This window comes from Camelus dromedarius, chromosome 15, assembly GCF_036321535.1.
Source record: "Camelus dromedarius isolate mCamDro1 chromosome 15, mCamDro1.pat, whole genome shotgun sequence".
Taxonomy (NCBI): domain Eukaryota; kingdom Metazoa; phylum Chordata; class Mammalia; order Artiodactyla; family Camelidae; genus Camelus; species Camelus dromedarius.
This window is the reverse complement of record NC_087450.1, coordinates 10,491,696-10,503,615: the sequence shown is the minus strand read 5'-3', so window position 1 is coordinate 10,503,615 and position 11,920 is coordinate 10,491,696. Positions and strand designations below refer to the sequence as shown.

Sequence of the window (11,920 nt, the reverse complement as noted above, 5' to 3'; positions counted from 1 at the left end):
ATATGAGACAATATCATCCGCAAACAAAGACAGTTTTACTTCTTTCTTTCCAATTCAGGTGCCTTTTCTTTCTTTTCCTCTCCTAATTGTTCTGGCTAGGAATTGGCTCCCTTGTAGTCGCCCTATCTGATGTTAGTATCGAGATTATGCTGGCCTTATAAAACGAGTTTGGGAATGTTCACTCCACTTTATTTTTTTTAAAGTTTGAGAATTGGTGTTAATTCTTCTTTAAATTTTTGATAGAATTCACCAGTGAAGACATCTGGTCCTGGACTTCTCTTTGTTGGGAGATCTTTAATGATAATTAAATCTCCTTAGTCATTATTAATCTGTTCAGTTTTTTTGTTTCTTCATGGTTTAGTCTTGGTTAATTGTATGAGTCCAGGAATTTATCCATTTCTTCTAACTTAACCAGCTTTTTGGTGTATAACTCTCATAGTCTCCTGTGATCACTGCAGCTCTGTGGCATTATTGTAATGCCTCTTCTTTCATTGTTGATTTTATTTATCTGAGTCTTCTCTCTCTCTCTCTCTAGTTATTATACTTAAAGTTTTGTCAATTTAAAAAATATTTTCAATAAAACCAGATCTTAGTTTTATTGATCTTTTCTATTGTTTTCTGGTCTCTTCTGTGATCTTTTTTTAGTTCTTTTCTTCTGCTAAATTTGTGCTTAGTTTCTTTTCTTTCTTTCTTTCTTTCTTTCCTTTCTTTCTTTTCTTTCTTTCTTTTTTTTATTTCTTTCTTTCTTTCCTTTCTTTCTTCCCTTATGATGGAAGTTAACTTGTTAATTTGAGGTCTTGTTTCTTGATGTAGACATTTATTGTGACAAACTTCTCTCTTACAATTTCTTTTACTGCATCCTACAGGTTTTATTATGTTGAGTTTCCATTGTCATTTCTTTCAAGACATGCTTTAATTTCTCTTTTTGTTTTTTCTTCTACCCAGAATGTGTTGCTTTTGTTCAGGAGTGTGTTATTTAATTTTCACATGTTTGGACTTCCCCAGTTTACTTTCTATTACTGGTTTCTAGTCTTACACAGTTGTGCTCAGAAAATGTACTTGGTATGATTTCAATCTTACTAAATTTTCTAAGAGTTATTTTGTGTGTATATGCCACATCTTCTTTATTCACTCATCTGTTGATGGACCCTTAGGCTGCTTCCGTATCTTGGCTATTGTAAATAACGCTACTGTGAACACTGGGATGCATGTATCTTTTCAATTTAATATTTTTGTTTTTTTCAGATACGTACCCAGGAGTGGAGTTGCTGGGTCATATGGTTGGTTTTTGTTTTTGTTTTTAAACCTCCATGCAGCTTTCCACAGTGGCTATACCAATTTACACCCGGTCGAGGGTAGGGCTCTTCTGATCCTGCCGGGCTCGCTCGTGGTTCAGGTGGCTGCTTAAGGCTGCAGGGTGGGTCTGAGATGACCCTGCAGAGTAACGCAAGCTGAGCTTCCCCTGCCGGGCCGGGCCCCGGGCACCAGCCCTGGGGAACGTTCCTGCGGTCTTGGAGCTGGGCCCGCCCCTGGCAGCAAGGCACAGACTGTGGGCCTCAGGGCTCCCGGGGGTCAGGCAGGTCAGCCAGGGCACCGGGGAGCCCACCTGGATCTCACGCTGCAGGGACTCGACGTCTGCAGGGATCATACCGCGGCCCCCAAGCCAGTCAGCGAGCAGGGAGGCCGAGAGCGGCCCGACCGCCTGGCCGTCCTGGGGCCCGGCAGCCACGCCCGCGCCGGAGGACTGGCTTAGGAATTCCTCCAGGTCAAAGCCCACACCCTCGCCAGCCCCGCTGCCCGCTGGTGCGCCCGAGAACACAGGGGCGGGGGGGTCCTCCACTTGGATCGCTCCTGGGTCACCAGGTTGACGTCGGGTGACTGAGGCGGAGGGCCGAGGGGGCCCCGGGCTCTGGAGGCGGTGGGCCAGAGGGGAAGCAAGGCAGTCAGGGCGCGGGGCCGGCAGCCCGGGGTGGGGCCGGGAGGCCGCAGGTGGTGGCGATCTGGAGGGGGGCAGAGGGGCGGTCAGGCAGGCTGTGCTGGGGGGCCGGGCTGGGGTTGGGGGGCGTGCGCGCGGGGGCAGGGGTGGGGGCAGGCGAGCCCAGCGCTCCAGCAGACCGCGGTCATTGTCGCTGAGCACCAGCCCCGCCAGAGGGCCGGCGGAGGGGCCCCCGGAGGCCCCGGCCCCTCGCCCCTTGCGCTCCCGCCGCCGCTTGTCCCGCCCCTCGGCCCGCTCCTGCCGCCGCCGCCGCCGCCGCCCCTCCCGCTCCCGCGGGCGCTCCTGGGCCGCCACCGGCGTCCGAGGCTCAGGGGCCTCCAGAGGGGCGCGCGGGCCACCTCGGAGCCGGCTCGGCAAAGACGAGCAGGGCGGCCATGAGGGCTGGCTTGGTGTTGTCTGAGATCGCCCCCTCCCTCTTGGGAGGGGCTGGTTCACTGGCCGGCTGGAGGGGTCGGGGGTGGGGGGGGTGCAGTGTCAGATCAGCGGTGCCAGGGAGGGGGCGTGGCGGTGGGGCTGGCGGGGGAGGGGGCGTAGTACTCCACGGCGCAGTTCCCCCTGGGAGCCCAGGGACTGAGCATCTCAATGTCCGGGCAGCCAGGCTCACTGGCCACAGTATGAGGGGTCCCTTTTCTCCACATCCTCAACATTCATTACTTGTGTTCTTTTTAATAACAGCCATTCTAACAGATGTGAGATGATACCTCTTTGTGGCTTGGATTTGCATTTCCCTGATGGTTAGCGATGTTGAGCATCTTTTCAAGTGCCTGTTGGCCATTTGCCTGTCTTCTTTGAGAAAAAAAAAAATTTATATCTTCTGCTCATTTTTTAATTTTTAAAAAAATTTTGAGTTGTATGAGCTGCTTGTATATTTTGCATATTAACCCCTTAAAGGTCATATCACTTGCAAGTATTTTCTCCTATTCAGTATTGTTCTTTGGTTTTGTTGGTGGTCATCTTTTCTGTGCAAAAAAGCTTTTAAGTTTAATTAGGTCCCATTTGGTTATTTTTGCCTTTATTTCCTTTGCTTTAGGAAACAGATAAAAATATTGCTATGATTTATGTCAAAGAATAGTCTGCCTATGTTTTCCTCTAGAAGTTTTATGATTTCTGTTCTTACATTTAGGCTTTTAATCCACTTCAATTTGTAAAATTTTTTTGTATATGGTATTAGGAGGATATTATAGTATGATTCTTTTACAGGCAGCTGTCCAGTTTCCCAGCACCACTTACAGCAGACTGTCTTTTTCCATTGTATATTCTTGCTTCCTTTGTCAAAGATTAGTTGACTGTAGTGTGTGGGTTTATTTCTGGGCTCTCTATTCTGGTCTATTGATCTGTGTGTCTTTTTTGTGCAGTTTTATACTGTCTTGATTACTGTAGCTTTATAGTAAAATTTGAAGTCAGGCAGTATGATTCCTCCAGTTCTGTTCTTTCTCAAGATTGTTTTGGCTATTCAGGATCTTTGCATTTCCATACAAATTTTAAAATTATTCTAATTCTCTGAAAATGCCAGGGAATATTACTTAGCCATAATAAAGAATGAAACGTTGCCATTTGCAACAACATGGATGGACTTGGAGGGTCTTATGCTAAGTGAAAGTCAGACAGAGAAATACAAATGCTGTATGATATTACTTATATGTGAAATATGAAAATATAATAAATTGATGAAGACATGAGAAAGAATTAGACTCTGAGGTATAGAGAACAAACTAGCAGTTACCAGTGGGAACAGGGATGGGGGAAGGACAATACAGGGATAGAGGATTCATGGTACAAACTATTATGTATAAAATAAGCTACAAGGATATATTGTATAATGCAGGAAATACAGGTAATATTTTATAGTAACCATAGAGTATAACCTTTGCAAATTGTAAGTCACTATGTTGTACACCTGTAGCTTATGTAATATTGGGCATCAACTGTACTTCAACTGAAAAAATGAGGCTGAGTTGTAAAAAAAAAAAAAAGACTGTAACATCTATCTGGAGAAAGTTTTGTGTGTGTTCAACAAGAATGCTCATTCTGCCTGTGTTGAAAGGAATGTTCTCTTTATATCTGTTAGGTCAATTCGATCTAAAGTATAGTTCAAGTCCGGTATTTCCTTACTGCTTTTCTGTCATGATGATTTATTCATTACTGAAAGAGAAGTAGGAGAAATTATGAGCTGAAATGATCTCTCTTGGCCCTGAACTGTGTCACCTTGGGGAAGGGGTGATGTGGGTCAAGTCAAAATTTTCTTCTATCTCCAATGCATCCACACTCATACTGCTTTGTTCCGACAGTGTGCTGGGACTTCTCCATTCAAAGCCTGGACTTCAGATAGGCTTTTTCATGTGTGAGTGATTATCTGAGACAGGGTTCTCCAGGGGCTCCTGGATCATGGCTGGGGGGAACTGGAACTAGTTCATGGACCACTTCAGGGCCAACAGCCAAGATCAAGGTCTACAAGCCTATTACTCAATGTGCAGGTGGGCAAGGCTCCTCCTGGGTCCCATGGCATATGGTGCTGGATCCCATGACTCCCTCAAGGCACTGTAGTCTGTAAATAGATGGTAGATTTTTGTTGTTTGGAAGGGGGCATGCACAGCTATATCTTATTCAGCCATATCTTTGTGATGTCACCTCTTCCTTCAGTTCTTCTGTTATATCCATCAGAGTTCAGTGCTGTTTTCCTCATATAGATCTTGTACATATTTTGTTAAGAGTTATGCCTGAATATTTCATTTTCAAGAATGCTGATGTAAATGATACTGTGTTTTAATTTCAAATCCCACTTATTCTTTGTTGATATATAGGAAAGCAGTTGGCTTACGTATATTAACCTTGTTTCCTGAAACCTTGCCAAAACAGCTTAATAGTTCCAGGAAGTTTCTGTTGATTCTTTTGGATTTTATTGATAGATAATCAAAGTCAACTCTGAGCAAAGACAGTTCTAGTTCTTCCTTCCCAAACTGAATAGCTTTTATTTTGTCTTATTGCAACAATGACTTCCATTTTGGTGTTGCAAAGGAGTGGTAAGAGGGGATATTGTTCTTTGCTCCTGGTCATAGATGAGTTTCAGGTTTCTCATCATTTAGTAAGATGTTAGCTGGAGGTTTTGTGTACATATTATCAACTTGAGGAAGCTCCCGTCTATTGTCTATACTGTTCAAGGTAAAACAGCTCAAACATTCTATTCCTAGTAGCACTTCTGCTGAAAACACGAAACGACAGAGAGGGAGGGAGGGGGAGCTGCGAGCTCATTACAGCTCATGGGTGTTTGACTCTCTCTTTTAACCCACCGTGAATCCCTAACACCTTGCATGTACTCTTTAAGGGATTTGCTACCTTGCTGCATAAATGTTCTGTCCTGTTCAAATTTATTTTTTTCTCAGTGTCTCATACAAAGCTTTGCCACAGTCGATGTTCAGTATCTTTCAGTTGTTGGGGATTTATTGCTGAATGAAATAATAAAGTGTAATAACAAAATATATGGTATAGAATTGATGGCTGCATCACTGATGGCTGCATGATACTGTTGCCCAAGTACATTCGTTCTATATTTGGAGAAAAAAACCTGACTACATATTGGCAGCCCTTGGTAACTTTTTATTCCTGATGGCTTGTGCACAGTGAACCAAATTATCTCAATAATAATTCCAATAGCTTTTATGTAATATGGGACAGAGATTCAAATAATTCACTTACGTTCTTTAGAGTTACTTTTTTATTTACACTAGTAGGACATTTACAAAAGGGAAAAATCACTGTTTTTGTACAGATTCACATGTGGTCACTTCAAGGTTCTCCACAACGCACTAGGAGATACATCATCCTATCAATAGGTTGCTGTTGTCTCTTTAGCCAATAAGAATTCGACTCAGAGATACCTAACAAATAATAAAATATAAACGTTACCTATGCCTTGCAGCGGCAGAGGGCTGCAGTGTTACTAGCTCAGCCTGTGAATCGTGGAGATTTAAGAACTGAAGCTGGCTGGGCTTCTGTGAGCTGCATGGCTTATTGCTGAAGTGACTGTTACAAACACAAAGTGAGTTCAGTTCTTACCTTCCTTCTGTTCAGATGACAAACATAGCAACGTAAATGTATAAAGACCTCCCTCCAAAATGTTATGATGTTGGGACCCCATTTGTGATTGATGAATTATTATGTACAATATTTAAATCATTTTGGGTAGTATCATTTTCTAACATACACCCGCAGGAGTTTCCAGGGTGAGGGCTATGATTTAGGTAAGAACGGTCAGAGGAGTCACCTTCTTCTTCCCCAGCCACAAAGCACCCACATCGTCAGATGGAGAAAGGAAGGCTCACACTCAGTTACCTGAGGTTTATAAGGCTAACACTGCCATGCTAATAATGTCCTAAACAATATCTAAAACCTGTTTCTGTTAATTAAAAAACAATGTGTGTGTGTATGTGTGTATTTCCTTAAATCAAGGGAGCAGAATAAAATAGTGTAATAATAAAAAAAATAGTGTGATGTGGAAACAGACTTAGTTTTATATTCTAGCTCTGCCATATGCTTATTGCATGACTTTGGGCAAATTCCTTAATTGATCTAAATGTCAATTCCATTGTCTTTAAAGTCGTTTCCACATAGTCCTTAACTTACAGGATTTTTGTGAGAATTAAGTAAGTTAATAATGTTAAGTTACTCAATATAGTGTTGGCCACATCAGCAGCATGCAGTGAATGTTAGGCAGAACTGTAACGACAAAATCCCAGTATCAATGCCAAAATTACTTAGTGATAAATTTAAGAAATACAGAGTCCACCTTACATTTTAAAACTCTCCTGAAGGACAAAAAGGAAGATTTTAAGACATGAAGAGAGGGATTATATCCTTGCAAGGAAAGGGTTAATAGTGCAGAGTTGTGACTTATCCCCAAATTCATTTAAAAATCTATCAACATTATTTCTTTTTAGGTATTAAGAATTTATTTTAAATTTTGTTATAAAAATAAATGAGACTTCCTCAATAAAATTATCCAAGATAATCATTAGAAATTATTTTAATTCATTCATTCTGCTTAAAAATACCATAGACTGACTTATAAACAGCAGATAATGATTTCTCACAGTGTTAAAGGCTGAGACCAAAGGCTGGCAGGTCTGGGTCTGGTGAGGAGCCACCTTCTAGACGGTTGTCTTTTCACAGTGTCCTCACATGGTGGCAGCAGCAAGGAGCTTCTCAGGCCTCTTTTATAAAGGCACAAACTGCATCCATGAGGACTCCACCCTGATGGCCAAGTCACCTCCCTAAGAGCCTCATGTCTTAGAACCATCACCTCAGGAGTTATGATTTCAACATACAAGTCTTGGGGGGGACACAGACATTGAGACCATAGCACAAATGTAATTAAAATGTTATTGCTGGGTTAAATAAGAACTTTGTGTCAAAGTCACAGTAAAAGGAAAAGGTGGCCCCAGGGACGGCAAGAAGTGTAAGACTGACTCCCTGACAGAGGGCCTAACACTGGTAATTCACATCTGTAACTTTCACATCCCTGTTGTAAACGCTCTGAATCCAGTGGATAACAAACACCATCAGGTCACAGCAGCCTGAAACAAGCTCTAGGACAGTGTCCACATCAGAGTCCTCTGTTTCACACACGTCTGCTTTAAGCCATAGCTTTTGTTTTTTTAACCTATCATGTTGCCTTTTGCTATTTATCAAATCTGCAAAGAGTAAGTCAACATACACATTTCCACTTTCCCTTCAACTTTTCTTTGGTTCTTTAGGTCTAAAAATGTGGGGAAGAGAGGGGTGGAGAGATGAAAGAGTAATAAAGCTTCTATTTAACAAACCCGGAGCTAATATTTAATATCGTTCCAACTTAAGTATCCTTTGATTAAAAAAAATCATTATCGTAAAAAAGACAATTGTAAGGGAAAAGTTGAAGAAACTTAATTAGACCTTTGTAACTAAAAACCAATACCATTAACATAATTAAACATAGCTGATTACTGATTTAACCTGCTCACCAAGACTCTGAAGGACAATAATAAATTAGAAAACACCACAAAGAGAGAACAGGAAAAAACTACAGCAGAGTGCTGGAGATACAGGCCTCCCACGGGCCTGCTGTGGGCTGTCTGGCTGGGGTCTTGAAAAGCCTTTAAAAAAGAAACTGCTCCCTGCTCTTTGGGGTACTTTGTCCTGGCTTTTTAGAAGCTCAAGGCTCCTGAGTCATCACTTACCAAATTGATATTTGTTTTTCACTGTCATTTTAATAAATGTGTGTGCTTGTTGGGGCTACAAAATGTAATATATATGTGTGTATACATTTCTGGAAGACAAAAGTCATTGTTTCTCTTTATAGATTAAGAAAATCAAGACACAATAGTAAAAAATTGGAAGCAACACAAGTGTCTAACAACAGATAAATAAAATGTGGTATATATATGTATAAACATACATATATAAATAATATACATACAAATATGTTTATAAATTTTCTTTCCTTTTTTCTTTTCCTTTCTTTTAAAAGGAACTTCTGACAAATGCTACAACATGGATGAAGCTTGATAACATTATGCTAAGTGAAATGAACCAGTCACAAAAGGGCAGATGCTGTATGAGTCCACTTACATGAGGCACCTGGAGTATTTAGACTCACAGAGACAGGAAGGGGAATAGTGGTGCCTAAGGACGAAGGGGAGGCGGAAATGAAAAGTTAGTGTTTAGTGGATACAAAATTTTAATTGGAGATGTTGCAAAAGTTTTGAAGTTGGATGATAGCGATGGTTGCATAACAATGTGAAGGTTCTTAATACACTTTAAATGGTTAAAATGTTAAATTTTATGTTATATATATTTTATAACACTTAAAGAAATCAGCAGATATGAATCTCAGTTCACAGACTCTGAAGTACAAGAAATTCAATTCTATTTCAAGCCCTAATTGATCTAAGGTGGCAAAAAATTTGTCTCAATTACTGAGCCTTACCAGCTCCTTTCCCTCCTTTTGTTCAAGTCTCCCAGGAGAGGAGGCTCACATAGAATCAAGCTTTTCAGGATGTGAGGACCTACCTTGTCTTCAACAGCTCTATCAGGTCAGTGTCTACTGAGATACCTCCTAATCCAGGACCGTGCATATTCCGATTAAGAAGTCCCCTTTTTTCACAATTAAAACTGGCTTAGAAGAATCTCAGAGAGCCTGGTGCAGCTGGGGTCTTGCTGCCCACCTAGGGAGGACTCAGGGCCCACAGCAGGTCCTAAACCCTCTTAGCTTTTAAGTCCCTTAAACCTCTCTAGGCTCTTGCTCCCTCTCTTAAGCCCATTAAACTCTCATTATCTCTTCACTGTTTGTCCCTTTTCCAATACTGAAAAAAATCCTTTTATTTTTGAAAAATCTGAACAGTACTGGGGGACATTTAGTAAAGTTTTGTGGAAAGGTCTTCTTTTCTCCCTTTTGCTTTCTCCAAACATTTGCGGTCTCTGGTCTCTAAATGTTAAATATTTGGAAGTTAAAAGTTAGAGCCTACCAGCCTTCTTTAATGGTTCAGAGTGTTACAATCCCTTTCCAAGGTAAGGAACACAGAATAGCACATCTGAAGAGGAATGGAAATGTTTGAGGGAGAGAGAATGGGAGAAATAACTAGCATACGTAATATTCAACTCCACAAAACAATTCAGTGTTATTGAGTCATATTTGCACTTTTAAATGCAAAGTAACCACTCCAGAATGTTCAGAAGTCAGAGCTGCGGAAGTCTTCATGCTGTACCCAAAGGCCAGGCAGCTCTGTGTACCTTGGGTGCCAGAAATCATTCTTCTCTTGCTCATTGTCTTTCCCTTTCTTCCCTCTGGACTTCACTTTCTTCGGCTTTCTCTCCTTGCAGGCACTGTGAAAAATAGTGGGAAAAAAAAGGTAATTAAAAAAGGTAGACATTCTAACAAAAACTGTAATAGGCTTCTTTGGAAAAATAATGCAAAGAATCTTTCTATAACAGATGTTCCACATGTGTTGTATGTATGGGTGAAGTATTGAGCCAGAATTTTATAGTATTTAAAACTTCCAAGAATTTTTTCAGGTAAAATAAATAGCCTAATTTTACAGAAAAGTAAACAACACCTCTGAAATTAAACATGTTGGGCAATTTTATTCCAACCATTCAGCTATTAAGTGACATCTCATTCCACTGCAGACCATTGTGTCCTCAAATCTCATACTCATGAGGGAATTCTGTGTTTCCATTCACTAACACTCGCAGTTTCATAAATTTGTATAACACTTCATGCCTCTGAAAACATTTTGAAAATTTCTCAAGACCTACAGCTATCAAACCTACACTGCTGGTGGGAATGCAGTTAGGTGAAAACAGTATGGAGATTCCTCAAAAAACTAAAAATAGACATACCCTATGATCCAGCAATCCCACTTCTGGGTATATATCCAGAAGGAACTCTAATTCAAAAAGATACCTGCACCCCAGTGTTCACAGCAGCACTATATATGATAGCCAAGACATGGAAGCAACCTAAATTTCCATCAACAGATAACTGGGTAAAGAAGTTGTGGCGTATTTATACAATGGAATAATACTCAGCCATAAAAAAGAATAAAACAATGCCATTTGCAGCAACATGTATGGACCTAGAGATCATCATTCTAAGTGAAGTAATCCAGAAAAAGAAGTTTTGAGAGTTTGAGATTTGCAAAATGTTGGCCACTATATATAAAAATAGATTTTAAAGTTTCTTTTGTATAGCACATTGTGCTGTACACCAGAAATTTAAAAAAAACAACAAACATGTCTTTTAAATAAATTAAAAAAAAGTCTAACAGCCAGGACAAAGTCCCCTGATGGCCTCCAGAACAGGTGCTTTTTCACAGGGAGATAACTTGCTGCTTTTCTCACAGCTCTGCTGTCCATAGAATGGTTTCCAGGTCTCTACTGTGGATTCTCCCTTCAAGTGAGTTGAGTTTCATGTTCTATTCAAGGGTGTGTGTGTGTCCTCGTGCATGGTTTGTGTGGTAAGAAAAAGAAAACTCATGCAAGATGATACAAATAAATTGATCAGGAAGTATAATGGAATAGAGAATCTTTTTTAAAAGCAAAGTCAATACTATGATGCAAAAGATTATAGCTAATTTAAAGTGAAACAAAACACTAGAACATATGTGAGCGCTGGAAGGCAAGTCAGGACTTGTCAAAGGAAGGAAGTATCAGCAATTCAACGTGTAACAAAATGGCTCATTTTTCCCCCATACATTTTAATTTAGAGCAAAATGCCGTAAGGAAGTCAGCAGAATGCTGAAAACAGCATAAGTAGTAGGAATGTCAGAGATGTGAAAGCAAAACGTGGTAAGTGAGGTTTGTTTGATGTCAGATTATTCAGCTTCAGTTATTGATCTCGACTGCCTGCCAACTGTCAATCTACATCTTTTCTGTCTGCCAGAATAAATGTTTTTAGTTTACATTAGTCTATATGTCATTTGCAGAATACTGAATTATATCTCCAAAATTTATTTTGAAAAGTGTTAGTTTGCTTTAAAAAAAAGTCAGGCCATTTGACAATTTCAGTTTCTTTTTCTAATGTGTATTTTTGCTTATTTATTGAGTACATATTTGTTATACCAGAACTCATAGGCAGTGCTGAAGTTAAAATCATAATAATTAAAGTGAAATTTAAAATAATGAATATTATTGTAACAATGTATTTTAAGTTGTCACCAAATGCTAGACAGCATGCAAAAGGGCTTTATGACTCCTTAAGTAATAATAATAAACTTTCATTGAATGTTTATGCCCTGAGGAATTTCAACTGTGTTTATGTAAAGAACACAGGTCACTCTCAGGATCACTCTATGATGTAGGCACTGCAGTTATTCCCATATTTAGATGAGAAGTTAGGGCAAAGAAGAACTAAGTGACTTGATCACAGACAGTTAAGTGGCAGAGACAGGATTC

General features: G+C 40.3%; 1 long non-coding RNA gene and 1 pseudogene across 1 annotated transcript in view; both read right to left on the bottom strand.

Annotated features, from left to right (window-relative positions):
- Positions 1–1,556: 1,556 nt before the first annotated feature.
- LOC135323007 (mitogen-activated protein kinase 7-like) lies at positions 1,557–2,634 on the bottom strand (annotated as a pseudogene).
- A 6,992-nt stretch (positions 2,635–9,626) lies between these two features.
- Positions 9,627–11,920, bottom strand: part of LOC135323048 (uncharacterized) — a 28,567-nt gene continuing 26,273 nt past the window's right edge. Inside the window, exon 2 of the long non-coding RNA XR_010384151.1 lies at positions 9,627–9,850. This is a non-coding gene — a long non-coding RNA (uncharacterized LOC135323048). The remainder of the gene's footprint in view (positions 9,851–11,920) is intronic.